The sequence below is a fragment of the Periplaneta americana genome, chromosome 16, assembly GCF_040183065.1.
Source record: "Periplaneta americana isolate PAMFEO1 chromosome 16, P.americana_PAMFEO1_priV1, whole genome shotgun sequence".
Classification (NCBI taxonomy): domain Eukaryota; kingdom Metazoa; phylum Arthropoda; class Insecta; order Blattodea; family Blattidae; genus Periplaneta; species Periplaneta americana.
Window position 1 is genome coordinate 1,683,518 of NC_091132.1, and position 19,823 is coordinate 1,703,340.

Here is a 19,823-nt window from a genome sequence, read left to right on the forward strand (position 1 = left end):
GAACAGTGAAATGGTTTTGAAGTGTTAGTGAAATCAGAATAGAATCAGTGAAATGGTTTTGAAGTGTTAGTGAAATCAGACAGAATCAGTGAAATGTTTTTGAAGTGTTAGTGAAATCAGACAGAATCAATGAAATGTGTCGTAGTTCCAGTGCAGTGAGTGAGTTGACAGCGAAATGAGTGTAGTGTTGAAAGGTACTTGTGCAGATATGAACATTTCATACTCGTGGGTTTTAGTTAGAACTTAAGGCCCATTCACAATGAAAATTAAACATAACCGTAACATAAACACAGAAGTTTGCGCCCAGGCTACCAAATGGGATCATTCACAATGATTCACATAAGCATTGACATTAACATTACCGTAAGACGTTAACATGAAAGTTTGCAAACTCCATGCTTATGCTTAAGTGATTTGCAAACAGAACACAATCATGGAGCGCTGAAGTATACGACAGAATATGAGGAATTGGCGTCGTTATGTTTCCCTGGTTACCAAGTATGTTTGCTGTTATGTTTATGTTCCCATCGTGAATGATGGTATGACTTCTTGATTTTACTGTAACGTTAAGTTAACGCTTACGTTATGTTTAATTTTCATTGTGAATGAGCCTTTAGAGTTAAGGTACAAATTAGATTTACTTTAAATGTTATTTTAAGTAATCGTGCTTCATTTAATTTAGGATGCTCCCTGTTATTATTGATAGAATTGGATGAAATAAAACACTCATGAAATACACTGTAAATGTACTGCGTGGAGCATTTTCCTCATTTCTGAGATTATGTTTCTGAGATATACAGTAACTTATTTTGCATTTCAGCTCTTCAGATTCTCTTGTTTTGGTTTAAGCAGTTTCCAGCCTTCATTTTGACAATCCCTGATTACGTTTCTGTTCGCTTTCCTTACGTCATGTCACAAAACTCAATCCACTCTGACATCGGATTCAATTAATTACTTTCTTCTTTTCCTTCATGATTAATAGTTTCTCCCATGCATGCTTCGGCTCTTCAGTTGCTTCCAGTCCGTGCCAGAGCAATGGGTCTGCTTGGTCTGCAGCAGAGGTCTGAAGTCTGCGTTGTGGTCTGCAACTTACTATATTCATGACCTGCAATTCGAACAATCCACAGAAAATTAAAAAAGAAATTTTCAAAATATAATTATAAGAACTGTTACACATACTTGAAAAGTTAGGGCATTTTCATGAAGAAGCTACATTTAAAATTATGCAATTAAAAGAGTACAAATATTTCAAATGCTACAGAAAGTTTGACATTTGTTCTGGCAACTGACTTCATCACTTCTGTTTCTCATATTATCATCCAGATTCAAGATTCTTCTTTGTCATGAAAGAACATGGTTTGCTATGGACATTGTCATAACATAATAATAATAATAATAATAATAATAATAATAATAATAATAATAATAATAATAATAATAATAATAACTATAACCCATCACCATAAAAAACAGCTTGTTACGAAACCTTCAAATAAGCCTCGGAATGGGACAGAAATGCACATAAAGTGTTAGTTGGGAGGCCTGAGGGAAAAAGACCTTTGGGGAGACCGAGACGTAGATGGGAAGATAATATTAAAATGGATTTGAGGGAGGTGGGATATGATGGTAGAGACTGGATTAATCTTGCTCAGGATAGGGACCGATGGCGGGCTTATGTGAGGGCGTCAATGAACCTCCGGGTTCCTTAAAAGCCAGTAAGTAAGTAAGTAAGAAAGCAAGCAAGCAAGGAATAACAGCAACAACAACAATAATAATAATAATAATAATAATAATAATAATAATAATAATAATAATAATAATAATAATAATAACAAGAAATGAAGAATCATTGGGAAATGACACAGAGATATAGCTTAATAAAGATAGATTTATTATAACTTTAGGGTTCAAATTAGTATGCAAGCGTCCATTGCCATTGAACCCGAACACGTTCCCTTTTATGCTAGTTTATAATTGAACATATTCCTACTGAAACCCCATCCTCACCTTCCCGTGGTGCAACCTGTTTTTAACAGACGAGGCTCTGTGGACCGAGTGACAGCGGTGTGCTCTTCCATCAAAAATAGAGGAAATGCCAATTCTGCATGCTGACCTGCATAACTTAAGATTCTCCTAAGTCGTGGAGAGGGGAATGGTCGGTGGAGTTGTCTGGCATCCTCCCGGCTAGGCCATAAGGACCCGCTAACTAATGACAGACAGTTTGGGGGTTGTGTGTAGGTGCTATAGCAGCCTTACTTACTGGCTTTTTAGAGAACCCGGAGGTTAAAAAAAATTATGGTTTATTTAACGACGCTCGCAACTGCCAACGACCTGGCCCGGGATCGAACCCGCAACCTCGGGAACAGAAGGCCAAAGCTATACAAACTGCGCCAACCAGGCCGACTCGGAGGTTCATTGCCGTCTTCACATAAGCTCGCCATCGGTCCCTAGCCTTAGCAGGATTAATGCAGTTCCTACCATGATATCCCATCTCCCTCAAATACATTTTAATATTATCCTCCCATCTACGTCTCGGCCTCCCTAAAGGTCTTTTTCCCTCCGACCTCCCAACTAACACTCTATATGCATTTCTGGATTCGCCCATACGTGCTACATGTCCTGCCCATCTCAAACGTCTGGATTTAATGTTCCTAATTATGTCAGGTGAAGAATACAATGCGTGCAGTTCTGCGTTGTGTAAGTTCATCCCTCCTAGCACCAAATATTTTCGTAATCAAATTTCAATTCCTCACAGAAACTGTCCTTTATATGGTCCTCTTTCTCTTCTGTATGGGCGTGAGCGTTTGTAAGTTCGATATCGCACTATCTACCCTTAAGTAGGCCTACTAAATACGATAACCCGTCACTGATAAATTCGACATTTCTTACTGCTGATTTTATTCTTTTATGGATCAAGAATCTTGTTCCTAATTGATGATCGTTTCCTTCCCCATAATACAACAAGTAATATCCTATTTGTGTTATGCCGTTCCCATCTAACCCAACCTCCTGTACTCCCACGAAGTCTATTCTATATCTAGCTAGTTCTTTTGCTACTAATGTTACCCCTCCTGTTCTATAAAGACTACTAGTTACGTTCCAAGTGCCAAATCTCATAAACATATTCCTTTGCTGTGGTCGTGCCAGAGAATCAGTCCCATTCCGAGGCTTATTTTGGGGTTTAGTAACAAGCTATTTTTACGGTAATGGGATGTTAGCGCTTCACCCAACCCCCCAAGCTGGAGGACCACCCCTCATCGGCTGTCGACGACTGCTTATTCAATATATTCGCATCTACCCTCCATATCTGGAGGCCGTCTCCTCTATCCGCAACCTGAGGACGCGCCATGCCGTGGTGATAGGGACCCACAATACATGATATTATCCGCAGGACTTCAATGGTTCACTACAGAGCAGGAATGCATTTTGTAAGAAACTGGACTTCTTCGAACTATGATAAAAGGTTATTTAGGATGTTAATAGTCAGTTGCAAATAATATGGCCACGGGTGTGTAATTCATCTATTGAAGATAGTGGGAAATCCTGCGCCGTCAATTCTGCACACCCCATGTTACGTTCCCCATTCTTATACAATTATTTTGATCACTTCGCCAACATGAGACCGTCAGTGAACTGGACGCAGTTTACTAATAAAAGCTTTAAGAAGGAGGAAATAATTTCAAAGAAAATAGGAACTCCCCAGCGCCATTGCCTGAAGTCAAGGGCTGCCGAACTACAATATTCTTTAAATGTAAATTAGAAAAATATCTTATGATGAGTTGCCAGACCTAACGCGTTGCAAATATTTAATGGAATGTGTTCCACTGTATTTATTTTTATTTTTTTTTGTTTCTTATTTTTATTATCTAAATCGTGTTTGTTTATCACTGTGTTGTTGTTTTTTTATTAATCTATTTTTTGTGTACATTTTATTCAATTGTCGGTTTCTGGTTTAATTATGTAAATCCTACTTAACTGTAATCTAATACTAATCATGGGTATATTTTTATTTTTACTGTGTACATTTTTTTATTAAATTATCGGCGTCTGTTTTTATGTGATTCGTATTTGATTCTAACAACACTAATATGTATTTCACTATGTTTATTTTATATTATGAGGTAAATTTTATGTAACTACCTCTTTTGATCTCATTATGTACCTAAATTGTATCAGTATGTAATTACTTAATTCCGATCCAGTTTTATGTTCAACTGTGTAAGCAAGTTTTAATCCTGGTTGAGTGTAAGAGAAGGCCTTACGACCTTAACTCTGCCAGGTTAAATAAAGCCATTATTATTATTATTATTATTATTATTATTATTATTATTATTATTATTATTATTATTATTATTATTGCCTCTTTTGTGAAAGTGTTTTTAGAATGTGGCCCAGCTCTCTCCCGCTTCGAACCATATTCGAGAAAATCAAGGGATGACGTGCTGTCGGCGGTAATTAGAAAGGCAATTGTGTTGAATAACGGTATTTGAACCCAGACTTACACAAGTTTTCGGGGCGCTGACTCACTATTATTCTTGACTGGCTGCTTGTTTTATTTCAGTCTTGAAATTTACTCCTGTTCAGTGGCGGTTGTGGTGCGCCGTGCAGATATGCTGGCCGATAGTCTGAAACAATGACTGTGATGTTTCAAAATGTTGCCACTGTCTTCCCAGATTCACAAAATCAGATGCGGTCAAGAGAACTGAGATCACACACATCTGTACTTATGTGATTCGCTCAATTCCTTCATTCCTTATCACTGTTCATAATAGTTTATTGTGTTGAATTCTCATTAAAAGTCGTAAGTCCTTGCGTAAATAAACCATTTACTGTGCACCGAAATGTCCGAAATAAGATAAACACTTGAGTTCTGCATTACACAGGCATACTTTTCATTACAACAAGAGTGAACCAATAGTAATAATAATAATAATAATAATAATAATAATAATAATAATAATAATAATAATAATAATAATAATAATAGGCCTAATGAATATCAGAAAAAATAACAATAATACCAATAAAAGAATAAAGATGATAAAATGTATAGAAAAATGACAAGGGAGAGAAAGTTAACACAGTCAGGCCTTCTGTGATCGAGTAGATATAATAATATTAATTTCTCGGGAACATAGCGGTCTGGGGACAGCCACTTCATTATGTCTTCATCTCAAGCAAGAATTTTTTGATCGATTATTTTACAACGTTTTATCAGTTATTATGGTTAGCTAGCGTCTGAGTAAGACGAAGGTGGCAATGCTAGCGAAACGAGTCCAGAGTCCAGCGCCGAAAGTTGTCCAACATTTGCTCTTAATGAGTTGGGGGAAAAAACCAGGAAAGAAACTTCAACCAGGTAATTTTCCCAAACCAGGATTCGAACCCGGGCCCGCTCGTTTCACGGTCAGGAAACCGTTACTCCACAGCGGTGGCTCATGCAAGAGTTTTCGAGAGTTCATAGCTAATTTGCACTTCTGATTTCAAATAATGACGGATTAATGATTTACGCACTATAAGTTATGTTTCACGAGCAGTATTCCCAGGATTGGTTTACTCGTGGCTACTGAATATCAACCAGACCCATAAAATATTTAGCAGAAATAGCTCCAAATAGACAGACAAAGGAATAGCAGACCCAAAACCACATTTTCAGAACAATATATGTCAAAAAGTGTATTTTCGTCAACATTCGGACAATTTTTTGCATCGTAATACTTCCGTTATATTTTGGGTGAGTAAGAAAAAATAATTATATTGTTTCCCCAGAAAATCGTCAATTTAACTTCATGCTTTTCAAATAGAAAGTCGTTAATCTTTTAGTGACGATGATTATATTACATATTATGTAGAATTCCGGAGGCCGAGACGTAGATGGGAAGATAATATTAAAATGGATTTGAGGGAGGTGGGATATGATGATAGAGACTGGATTAATCTTGCTCAGGATAGGGACCGATGGCGGGCTTATGTGAGGGCGGCAATGAACCTCCGGGTTCCTTCAAAGCCAGTAAGTAAGTATTATGTAGAATTCCACGCCAGATTTTAAATTACCATCCTGTGGGCAAGAGATCCTTGGGCAGACCGTTCAAGCGTTGGCAAGAGACCGTAACGGGCCACTAGGCCCAATACATGCGAGGATGATGATGATGATGATGATGTAGAATTTCCAGTTGAATTGACTTGACGGTACTGAATATGAAAAAAAAAAAAATGCATTTCAGCATATTATTTTCTACTTAGCGAAATCCAACACAAAATTTCTAATGAAAGCGATAAAGAACGAGCTAGAAACAGAGAGGGGAAATTACAGGCAGGCGAGGGAATCAGTGCCCGCCACTGCGTGTGCCACTCGGTTCCTCTCATATTTAAAAGGTTTTTTATCGGATAAAACGCGCGCGCACTCCACTCACTGGGCCGTGACTCAGCGGAATCGACTGAAGTCTATGAAGACATTCCTCACGCCAAGGAATCCCATTGAGCAAGAGAACAAAGCCCAATTGTGTCGGGGCAGAAAGGAAAATTTTACTATTTGTTTTCTCAAGATGGAATAAGTGAAGGTAGAATCAAGTCACCATAATAAAGAAATGAAGGTAACAGCCTTACGAGTGACGGACGGCCATTAGGGACTGCAGGGCTGCCAACAACTGCTGCAGACTGGCACTGCTCCCCTTCTGTTGCCGTAATCCCGAAAATTCGTCTTCTTAAGGAATTCTGCGCCGGGTTGTTGGGGCTTCAGGTCTGACCACGCACTCGAGCTGAGAAGAAACAAGGTAGAAATAGAAAAATGATGTAATTTTCACGAAAATAGTCATTTGTCTTTGTTGAAAATACGATATATATCCCCCTTCCTACGCAAAATAATTTACTAATTTTTGGGTGCTAGCCTCATTGCAGGGGCTCGTACTTAGGTCCCAGAGTCGACTCACTGTCCTACTATCCTCACATCTTTGCTATACAGAGTGAACCGTAAGTAATGTCATTAATTTCAGGGGGTTATTCTTTGAGATATTAAAAAGAAAAGGTTTAAGGGGAGGCAGAGGTGAATATTTCAAAATCCACAACATTTATCCGATTTGTTTGAAATTGATCATGGATACTAAGTATGTTATTAGTAATGGACATACCAAGTTTCAACTTTCTAAGTACAATAGTTCTGTAAGTATTAATAATTTTATAAAACTTTATATCGTTTGATATAAAATGCTCCATGCACCATATTGTAAGAAATTTTCAATATTTCTTTTTATTTATATGTTCAGAGTAGGTATATAAATAATGATAAGTATTAGTTTATTATGGGAATAATATAGCGATACAGTTATCTTGGTTTTAATTTCATACTTTTAAGGAAACAAAGTCAAAAACTAACAACGGAATATCATAATAAAGATAATAAAAATGAAAAAAACCAAATTTTCATTTTTTCTTCAATTTTGTTCGAAAATTTCACCTCTGCCTCCCCTTAATACAATTTGGCTCGTTTTTGCTTCCTTTTCGAGATAAAAATTGTTACATATGAAACATTTCATAGCGTGTTTTGGGAAAGCCATTGATTTAATTCCCAATATGCTCAGTTGCTTTAAGAGAGCAGCGTTCTTTGATAATAAGTGATTCAAATCATTTTAGAGCAGTGTTTTTTGATAATGAGTGATTCAAATAATTTTAATTTATTCCTTTAAACATGCAGAATTTGATCCGAACAAGTGTAATATTGTAGAATTCTTTTGCAGAGCGAAAAGTTCATTTGTTCGGATTAAATTTCTCAACATTTATTTTGGCCTCTTCTACCGTACACTAAATTTAATGTAAGAACTTCTGGGACACTCGGTATAATACAAGACTTGGAATAATAAGAAAGCAAACAAGTATATTATTAAGACGAACGTTCCAACACATGTAACCGGAAGAACCCTTGGAGCTGCCCTTCACATGTCTTCAGGAGAGGTCCCACTCTCTCAGCCACGTGTCCGGAGCTGGACGCGTGTCTAGCATCCGCCTCCTAATGTGTCATGCAGTTTGTTGTTATCTGCGGTTCACTAGATGGAAAATGCGAGACGGATTAGCGTTTAATTGTGGGCGCCTCCCACAATAATTCTCGGGACAGCATCATCCACTCCTCTGGGCGAGCGAACCAGAGACAGGCATTCAAATTGGCGGCAATGGAAAGTCGTTCGAATCAGTTAGAATTTCATGTCGAAAACTTTCATTATTTGTGGAGGAGGGTCCTCAGCAACCGCGACCACTGCGTTGCATTGAGGCGAACTTTCAGGTCGAACTGGCCTTTGGAAAGCACTGCAGCACTCGGCTAGGCGTTCGTTAATAAAGCAACGTAATATCCACATTTGTCAAGCTGTTGGAATGCTCTTCGAGATTCCTTTACCTTTTAACACAGTGACACAGTCATACGTATGAAATATGCCAACATTTGACAGCTGGCGCGACAGTAGCCCTCTAGCGGCAGGCAAGTTAAAAGTGTGCACACGACATATGATAACACATCAGAAAACGGGTTTTGCGTAATTCATTATATATTTTTATGCTATACAATAAGTGTATATGGTTCTTACTAATTCTACTTTAGAATCCTGGAAGAATTTCATACGCAGTTAATCTACAAGTTTCAGAAGCTGGGAATAAACGTAATTCCTTCTGCTCCTTACAACTGAATCATGGCCCTGATCACGTATCATGGTTTGAAATAATATAATTGTTCGTACGTGGACGGTTAATTCAATTCATTCCTAAATATATTTATAAACCATTGGAACTCTATATTTCCTGTGAGAAGAGTCGAAATTGTAGGGCATATCTCGTAGGGTACATCGCGTGGTGAACTCCTCTCCCTATTTCCTGAGAAATTAACTATTTTCCATACCGCAAATTGGAGTAAACTCGGCCGCTGAGGTAAACTTAAAAATAAAAAAGGGGAAGATTTAAACCTTAATTTGACAGACATTGTTTTATGAAGTTCATTATTTTTCAATTTTTTTATTATTATTTTGAGTTGCTAATAGTGCTGATATTATGGTTTAAATTTTTATGGAAAGTTTACCGCATTTTACATTATATTTCCAGTTTTCATACATAAACTTTATTTTAACTTACCCTACCTATATAATACGTAATTTACATGAACTTACTGTTATTATGACGTAGGTGAGAACAAATGAATACACAACTTTGTTGAAAAAATTGTAACTTCAATTAACTCAGAAAATGTAGGCCTAATTTTATTTTCAGAGCAGAAGTGGTGTAAGTAAAAAATGGGTAATGAGGGTTAAAGTAAACATTCTGTAAAATACAGCGCAAAGTAGCAGTTAATATTGAATTTATTTAAACTATTAGTAGTCAGTGAATAGCACGAAGGATATATTAATTGTTACTTTGCGCTGTATTTTACAGAATTTTTACTTTAAACCTCATTACCTAATTTTGACTTATACCACTTCTGCTCTGAACGGCTCAAATAATCACTGGTAATGTAAAATCAACACCAATAACAGTCATGCAAATTATTACAGAAAAGATTGCTTTTTCTATTAAATTTAAAAAGGCTCTTTTATTTCTTGATAACTTAATACGTCTGCCACATGAATCTACACCAACACATCAGAAATTTATCGACACAGTCTGGATTTATTCAAGAAGTGAATATTTTGCAAAAGGATTATAATACGCCATGAATTCTTAAAAAAATTAACACCATAATCCCTACTTGAATGCAATATAACATTCAACTTTTGAAAATATAAAGAAAAAAACACGAATACAAAAATTATGGAATTACTTGCATTAAATAACTGTAGATACATTATCAAAAATCGGAATGGTTACACATTTACACATGATCTCTGCAAAACAATAATATACTGTAACAGGTATTTACTTTGTTTTTATTTAAACTCTCCTTCCTGACATACAAATAGGTAACTGATAACTAATAAATGTTTTATAGAACACAATACGTAGGCTACCTACAGCGTGGATTATAGGTTGACTGAGTTATGATTTTCTTTTGGTCTTTAGGGAATCTGAAGAACGACAAATTCGGAGATTTAAACTTGTTGTTACTGCAATTTTCGTCATTGCACACATTGCCTTTACTCCGACGCATGATTAAAACGTTATTATAACATCTCGCATACCTTTAAAGCACGTGCTGGCTGTATCAACCCTATGACCAGTGCCTTGCCTGCCGCTTGAGCGCTAGTGTCGTGAATGTTTGCAAAAATAGTGTTGAAGTTGCGCGACTGTATATATATTAGACTGTGACAGTGATGTCAACGCAAGCGCATTTTTCTGACCTTGACGTCGTGCGCGGGCAGTAAGCGCTAAGTATGGAAAGAGGAGGGTTATGTATGAATAAGCAACCTGTTAGATTAAGAAAACAGTGGTGCACAAACTTCAAACTGAACGTGTCGTTATTTTTATATGGCTTCTTTCTGTTTAATATTATCTATATTGTCTGTAAAACAAAAGTACTAACACTGATTTCTTAATATTGCACTTGTGTTTTAAATCTTAATAACATAATAGAGAGTTAAGAAGGAATATTCACTTAAATTCCATAGTAGTATAATATTATACTGTATTAAGTGGATGAAACACATCATTCATAAAGAAAGTGATATTCCAAAGAAAGAGATTGAGTATGACATGATAAGTGGGAATTTATATTGATGGTATCTTTAGCCTTACAAAAGTAATCAATAAACTAATCAAAGCAATATTACAGTACAAAGCAAAGTTACCTACGTACTGTATCTGTTTTAAGTGTAACTAATATTACATAACAAAACTCTTATCGCATTATGCTTTTAAGGTGATATTTGTGAGCAACTTCCTATCATCAGAATATTAAATTATTTTCTCGAAATCTACTGAAGCTATAGAGCTGACATTTTTACAACACGTGGGCACGTATCTTTTGCTTATGATGTAACAGTAGTTGCTTTGTTAATTCATTTCCTTACAAACAATTTCCATGAGAATATTTTCAAAATGTTCAATACACTATCTTCAGTAATACGTATATACGGTATATTAGATTTACGAAAACATTCTGTAAGGCTACTAAATAAATAGGCCTATACCTGAAAATTTCACTTTTCTATACGAAAAGTTGAGAAAATATTTCTTTTGAATAAAACAATCAAACTTGTGAAAAATGAGCATTAAAATTAAAACTTACATTCTTATAATGCACTTATACTTCTCAGGCAAATCTAAAAATTACCATGGATACAGTTTCAATAAGTTCTCTTCCCTTTATCTATTGAATCAATGCTGGCCATCCCTGAATATATATACCACCTCTTTCGTCTGTCTCTTTCCTTTCCGCTGTTAAGCGCTCAGGCTCTCCTGGGCTCTAAAGCGCGCTTTCTCCTGTGGGCATCAATTGACATGCCTACTCTACGCCATAATTCTGCTCATCACACTCAGGCCGTGACGACGATGTCAGGAGTTAGGTCCGACAATACAAACCGAGACGTGACCAGGAAGATTCGAGGCCCGGGGACGCCCTGGAAGTTGCTTGCAGGCGTCACTGCGACCCCCCCCCCCGTCCTGATCCACTAGTCCACATGATTTATTTAACAGCTTCTGTGCAAGTCTGAAGTGGCTTCGAGGCGTGATGAAGCACATCGAGGCAGTAAAAGCAGTTTTGAGACCATCGCGTGAGCAGCTACTGTTGCCTGCTAATTAAACTCAAATCATAATCATGAGAAGTTTAATTATCACCGTGGAATGGAACGGGAGTCGAAAACAAAAAACGCGTGGCGCTTGGAGCTGAACCGCGTATTCCAGGAAGCACAACACTGAGGCCATACAATAAATAAATAACATAAAGTAGTGGTGTGATGCTTCCAGGTATCCATGGAGACAACTTGACACCAGGGGGAGAGCTGTATTCATGTTACGACTCTCACAAACAATCACATATGTTAGGACAATATTGAGATGCTAGGCCTACAGAATTACGGTCTTACTAATAAACCGTGCATAGTTTTTATACGAGACTTATGCAGCGTTGAGACAGAAAACGGTACTAATAAACCGTGAATAAGCGATGGATGTATAAACAGCCTGTAACTATACAATGGGAATTGCTTTGCAGTAGTTATATACATGAAACCCCTTGTTTAAGCGTTGTATATATAGAAAAAATGGCCGCCCCTCTAACAGCTGTTCGTATCGACTGTCATTTTATGATGATGGATGCCTTGTAACCAAAGAGCACAGAATAAGTAGAATCATATTGCTTTAGCTTGTACTCTTTGGCCAAAATATAGTGTTGTAATCGATCAGAGCCAGTTGTACTATCGATATTTTAACACCGCACACTAGAGCGCTCTACCGGATGCAATAGAGAACCTCAGATATTCTATTACCTTTCGTAACGAAGTAATGACGAAACTATGACGTAGCTGTGTAACAGTTATACACGACGTATGTAGTGATTATTAGTAAGGAATTTACACACGACGTATGTAGTGATTATTAGTAAGGAATTTACACACGACTTATAAACGAGCTACTCATTGTATAAGTATAAGACAGTTAAACGTCTGTATATAGGGTTTTTATTAGTAAGACCGTTAATGTATTAGTGAATTGATAAGTTAATGCAAAATAATGACTCTGTGGGTGGACAAGTTGGTTCATAGACCGAGGAAGAATTAGGTAGAGCGCGTGCTGGATGTATATCTGGATGTAAGATGTGCAACGTATTGTACGCTTCCAGTAGCTCAACGGTAGAGCGACGCCATTTGTGATGAACAAAATTAGTGAATGAAGTTTTTACCGATTGACAATAAAATACGTAATTCGATGACTATTCAGTAGTGTTGTAACATTACATGTGTACGCCCGCTGCTGATAAATGTCTTTACTTATATCGAACAGCGTATTCCGAATCTCACCGGTCCGGTGGCATCAATGACGTCACGTTGCAGCGAAATAAGGAACAAAACTGCTGGAAGGATCGATGCTGTCATGGCGACTGTACAAGTTGTTTTCTGTGCTACGCTAGCAAAATTTTGCGAAATTTTCGTACTTCCATCTCGTTCAAAGAAAAGATAGCATAAACTATTTATTTCTCGAACCGGTAGTAATAACTGGTCCGTTGACATGTTCGCTCATAAGCCATTAACATATTGTTTTTACGTTGTGCTCATTACAAACAATACAGCAGAACACACCGCCATGACACAACAGTGCACGGTGTAATTCGTCTGCTAATTCCCGCCCTATACAAGAACCAATCAGATTCACTGATGGCGGCTGATGGAGACTGCCACCACCTCTGCAAGCTGATGGCACCGGTGCGACACCGGTGGAGCATCAATGACGTCATCGGTGGAATTCGGAACACCGTGATGCCATCGGATTGCTCACCGGTGAGATTCGGAATACGCTCGAAGTGATGGCTGTAAACAGAGGGTGGGGGTATGATGTCATGGTTACGCTTGGGTGGAGACAGGGGCATGTGTCACGACGCAGCTTTTGGCGATCACTGTTATAACTATTCGTATTTAATGGGACGCTTATGTGATTTTTATAACTTCCACAATTTTCATCCAAAATATGTGAACTTTAAACTGGATAAACATGTCTACAAGTCTATCACTTTTACGAACTTTGGTGCCATTAGGGCTAATAATTTCGGAATTACACTTTTAAATATATCTTAACCTATATCGACGTCACTAAAAAGGCTCCTTGCGTCAAAGTTTTCAAAATTTTTATTACTTATTTGCTCAAAAACTTGAAAATAGTCATGGTAATAAAAATATATTATCTTTTTGAGCTCAGTCTAAATAGAGAGTCACAATCATTTTACTTAAATCCATTGCTTCAAATTATTACAACTTATTTTAATCTAACACACAAACTCAGAACTATGGAAGATAACAAATGAGAAAGAAATCACAATAGAAAGCAAAAGACGAAAGTGGAATTGGATAGGACACACAATCAGGAAAGAAGATGGAGCAGTAGAAAGAATGGCTTTGGATTGGAACCCCCAGGGTAGTAGAACAAGAGGAAGGCCAAAAAATACATGGAAGAGAACAGTTTTGGAGGAAATTGCTAGGGACGGGAAAACATGGAGCGAAGTGAAGAAGCTGGCTACAAATAGAGTCTGATGGAGGCACTTTGTGAATGCCCTATGCTCCTCGTGAGGAGATGCAGGAGTCTGAGTGGTTGATTTTAATCTAACAAGCAAATATTCTCATGGGGGCAGGTAAAAAAGTATTTTTTCTTCCATCACGTTAATATCAAAACAAGTCCTCCCACAAATTTTGGCTACTTCAGCGCAATTACGAGGGCCGTAAAAATGTTTCATTGTGACGCTTACAGGAAGAAAAAAAAAACAATTTCATTGGAAAAAAATTATTGGAACAGGCAAAACTGTTGAGTTAGTCTTTAATATATTCCCCACTGGAATTGAGACATTTGTCATACCATGGAATCGACAGACGGCTGCCACTCTCTGGCTCCGATCCCAGGCGGCAGACTTCTAGGACTGCAGTTTAACATGGGACAAGCACATCGAATAGGCCTACATATGCACAAAGCTATCAAGAGTTTTATATTTGTTAAAGAAATTAACGACTTCCGTTTCTCAAAATTATTTAAGATGTGCCTACTTTTCTTTCTTTCAGTCGATAATCTGATATGCCCTAATTTTCTGGGGAAATGGAACCAAAATTGGAAGCGTCTTGATTTTACAAAAGAAAGCCATTATAATTTTATGTAAATCAAACTATCTGGAACATTGTCGCCCACTTTTCAGACAATCACGGATTTCAACAATCATAAATTTGTATATATATATATATATATATATATATATATATATATATATATATATATATATATATATATGATCTAGTACTTTACACTCGACAAAATATCGACAATTTTTTTAACTTTATTGTCGATGGCATAATGTATGCATAGACATGGTCAAATATATACAATTATAATTTAATGTAAAATAAAAAAAAAACATTATTCATTTCAAGGGCCCATGCGTGCATCCTCAAGACTATAGGGACACAATTTTATTAATTTCGTTTTTATATAATTCCTAAATTTCAGAGAATTTTTTGTATATTTGATGTCATCAGGCAAACTGTTGTATATTTTGATACCAAAAACCATATATTACTCATTAGTGGCCGATATACATGATCATGAAATTAGAAATAGTGAACAAATTAATATTCCATATTGTAGATTACACAAGAGCAACACAAACTTTTTAATTATGGGGATGAAATTATATAATAAGCTCCCAAGTCAATATTATAAATTACCAATCAATAGTTTCAAAACTAGATTTTACAATTGGTTATTAAATAACCCTGTTTATTCCGTTGCTGAGTTTTTCAACACAAATTTGTACGAAATTGTGTTTTAATAAATAAGTTTAATTACAATTTAGTTAGTTTTCTTTAATTTAAAAGTTTCAAATTATTTCATGTTTTCATTGTATTATTTAAATTTTACTGTTTCTTTTATTAGTGTTTTTCAAAAATGTATTTATATGCTTTTCAATGTATTCTGACGAAGCCTAAAACTGTATGTCTAATGGCCAAATAAATTGAATTGAATTGAATTGACACAGGGATACAAAAGTTTATTGGTCTCAGTGACAAGTTTCAGACCGATCTGACAATAACTGTTGTGAAAGGAACATTTTTTATTCAATAAATTGCTTACAATTTTAAAACAAGAACACTGCATTAAAAATTCACTCACGCACCGTATGTTTGACAACATTTGATTGCATGGCTAGATCATTTAAAACACACTCGGATATACAGTAATTACGAGCATAAAAACAAAATATGTGGATTTTCTTAATTTTTCACTAGGCCTATTATATCACCATAGTGTCCTCTTAGCTATGTTTTCTCCCTTACCTAAAATAAGTAGAAAGTGCAGCATGGCGGTCCTCCCGCGGCCCGTGTTTCCCCGTGGTCACAGGAAATCTGGCAACCTCGCCCGCATCCTCACTGCAGCCCAGGAGCGTAGGTTGTAGCCCACTGCTCTCGCTGGCCGCCTTGCATAACTCGCATTTCTAGAATGCACAACAAATATTACGACTATAAAAGTTAAGAAATGAGGCCATTAATTCTGTGGCCGGGAGGAAAAGATCTTAAGTAAAAATGTTATACTTTTCAGGAGAGGAGAAGAAAGATTGAAATTGGTGTCAATTATAAGAGTTTTTTTAATTAAGAGGTTTTTCCTGGATATTATTGGTTTATATTTCTTCTAAAATAGGTAGTGTTGCTCATTTAACAATTTTCTTGATTATTTCCAAAAACAGCCGCACTTAAGCCCTTTTAAGACTAGAAGCCAAACTGAGTAGAAGGGACTATTAAACATAAGACCTTTTTCATGTCAAAATAAATGAGAAATGTAAATTATTAGGAATGCAAAATGGGTCTTAAACAATTGTAGGACTGTTTACCCTGGTGCTTAAAGTTTTAAAAGGAAAGGGCATCAGTATGTGATAAAATGGCTAAAATACAAGTCAGACCTTTTTAATAGGGAAGCATGGAAAGTAAACATGTGATGGTTTGTAAGGAATAAAGTATTAAATATTCTTAAGTCCTTTATTCTGTGTGTGCTCGATTCAAAAAGTACTTAGGACATTTGGTAACGCTCTACAAATCCAGTCAGGAGTCTTATTTGACTTTAGCCGTTTTACCAGATTGTAAAGAATTCAGAATATATAAAAATCTCGTTTTCACAAAATATTGACTTAAGACCTTTTTCCTCCCGGTCACAGAATTATGAATATCTGTTACGAAATAGAATTCAGTTGCTGTACATGAATTACGTTGAAGGTAAGCACCACTACACACAGGTGTGACGTATGCACGCACAACTCTTGCTCTCCTGTCTTATTTTGAATGGACACAAATTTCTCAACGAACTCATGAAAAATCTTGACGTCTACAAATATGGGAACATCGTCTAACATTGCATTTGTTCTATCTGTAACCATCTCACTTGCAGATATTGTGCAAAGCAGCTTCAAAAAATTAAAACACGATAAATGATTTAGTGCTTATTACGTACTACATTCACGTTTTTTATGCACTATATTTTAAAATCGCTATAATACTATCAAAATAGGTGTTATATGAGTAGCTTAATATCAAAGGCTGACAGCTGACCTTCAGATCAAATTTAGATAATGTGGATTCTTATACATTTTTTCATGCTTTTTTCAGTTATGGTGAAACTATATACAAACTCTAACACTTACTTACTGGCTTTTAAGGAACCCGGAGGTTCATTGACGCCCTCACATAAGCCCGCCATTGATCCCTGTCCTGAGCAAATTAATCCATTCTCTACCACCATATCCCACCACCCTCAAATCCATTTTAATATTATCTTCCCATCTATGTCTCGGCCTCCCTAAAGGTCTTTTTCCCGCCGGGCTCCCAACTAACACTCTATATGCATTTCTGGATTCGCCCATACGTGCTACATGCCCTGCCCATCTCAAACGTCAGGATTTAATGTTCCTAATTATGTCAGGTGAAAAATACAATGCGTGCAGTTCTGTGTTGTGTAACTTTCTCCATTCTCCTGTAACTTCATCCCTCTTAGCCCCAAATATTTTCCTAAGAACCTTATTCTCAAACACCCTTAATCTCTGTTTCTCTCTCAAAGTGAGAGTCCAAGTTTCACAACCATAAAGAACAACCGGTAATATAACTGTTTTATAAATTCTAACTTTCAGATTTTTTGACAGCAGACTGGATGATAAAAGCTTCTCAACCGAATAATAACAGGCATTTCCCATATTTATTCTGTGTTTAATTTTCTCCCGAGTATCATTTATATTTGTTACTGTTGCTCCAAGATATTTGAACTTCTCCAACTATTCAAAAGATAAATTTCCGATTTTTATATTTCCATTTCGTACAATATTCTGGTCACGAGACATAATCATATACTTTGTCTTTTCGGGATTTACTTCCAAACCTATCTCTTTACTTCCTTCAAGTAAAATTCCCGTGTTTTTCCTAATCGTTTGTGGATTTTCTCCTAACATGTTCACGTCATCCGCACAATACTGTACTGTACTGTTCATTTTGTTTACTTTTCAGTGCGTTACGTAATGCATTCCGATAGCCTACTAAGTACCAACACCTAATATCTATCAAAGCGTCACATACAATGAGGAAGGAGGCAAGCCTGTATGCACAAAGCAAGTCCGTCCGGGAGTACTTATTCATTTCTCCATTCAGTGAAGACCGGTACAGCCACGTCTGCAGGCTTATCAAAGCATTGTAAAGGAATTAGTAATTACATATTGCCGTGCTAGAGGAACCTCGGATGAGAGTCTTTAATAGCCACATGTGTGGCGGTCACTAAGTTGCCCATCATTTAGTTGGCATGGCAACCATCTCTAAAGTGATGAGAAATGGCAGTACATTCCAAACCAGTTACGGACTGAAAGCCTCTTCAGGCAGTCAAAGATGATTTATAAAATACAAATGCCTTCTGGTCTTACCCGGGGTTCTTCAGCAAGAGTCTCCTGTTGTTGAGGGCCAATTGCATAGCGTACAGTCAGCACAAGAACGAAATGTTATACGGACATCGGCAGGAATCGGGTAAACGTTTTCTTGTGTGACAGAATTCAACACTAAGAAAAGAGGTAAGGACCTGCGTAAAATCTTTGATGAAAGTTGGGGAAACGTAAGTAAAATTATGAACTTAAAACTTTTCTTTGGAAAAACATATACCGTGTAAACATCAGTAGTGCTCTTGAATATTAAGCGCATTGCGAAAAAATTTTTATGCTCGACCATGCCGAAATGTAGTAATTATACACCTGGTAGCAGTCCTTTAATGGACCTCATTAAAGTACACCTATTCATTAAAGTTCAGGTGTTCCACCAATCAGAAAATACCATTGTAGCAATATGAAAGCGCAAGTATCGATTATTCTCGGATATGCAATCGAAAGACAACTAGCCAATTGCACAATAAATCACCTATATTTGAAATAAAGTCAGTTCTGTTACTATAATAATTAGCGTTAATTGTAAATAATATTCAAATAAATTCAATTTGTCATCTCGTTTTTCAATGTCTAATTCAATTTCAAAGTTATATCAAGATTAATGTTTATTTCACTCTCTAGATTATATCAAGGTCAATGTCGACATTTATCGAAATCAATACTTTCATGTCTGCGCACATCTCACAATTTACGAGGTATTGCACAAGGTCAGTTCCAATCCTCAGTCAGATAAGAATAACATGAATACTTATGAATAATTTCAAGGTAGAAATATGGTCGAGCATAAAAAGTCATATGAAACTTGACTATAATGGTAATTAAGACGCTCGTATGAAAATTATGAAACTCGCTTGCGCTCGTTTCATAAACATACTCGCGTCTTAATTACTACCATTATAGGCTCGTTGCGTAATGTACTATTAATACACTTATTTTGTTGGTATAAGTATGTAAACTTTATTAATGCTTTAATACATTAGGGTTGTTTTTAACTTTCTAGCTGTATCAATAAGTAAGTCATGCCTTCAAGAGATGAGATTATTGATACAAATCTGAAATGAACAAAGTGTCAATAGGGAAAATATTGTTTCCTGAAGCGATGGGTTGAACAGCAACAGATTTCCGAAATAGACTTGGATATACAGACATCGAGGGAGACGAAACCAAGAAAGGGATGGAGTATCGAGGCCTGGACTTTATACCGGCTAAGATGAAGCCCGACATGACAAGAGATATCATAAGGAAAACACAAGGCAATTTTACTCAC

At 36.5% G+C, this 19,823-nt stretch overlaps 1 long non-coding RNA gene across 1 annotated transcript; it reads right to left on the reverse strand.

Moving 5' to 3' along the window:
• Positions 1 to 201: 201 nt before the first annotated feature.
• Positions 202 to 16,081, reverse strand: LOC138716540 (uncharacterized). Its single transcript, XR_011336679.1, has 4 exons — positions 15,930 to 16,081; positions 6,604 to 6,755; positions 4,503 to 4,625; positions 202 to 1,105 (listed from the first exon to the last, which is right to left on the reverse strand). It is a non-coding gene; the product is annotated as an uncharacterized lncRNA (long non-coding RNA).
• Positions 16,082 to 19,823: the final 3,742 nt, after the last annotated feature.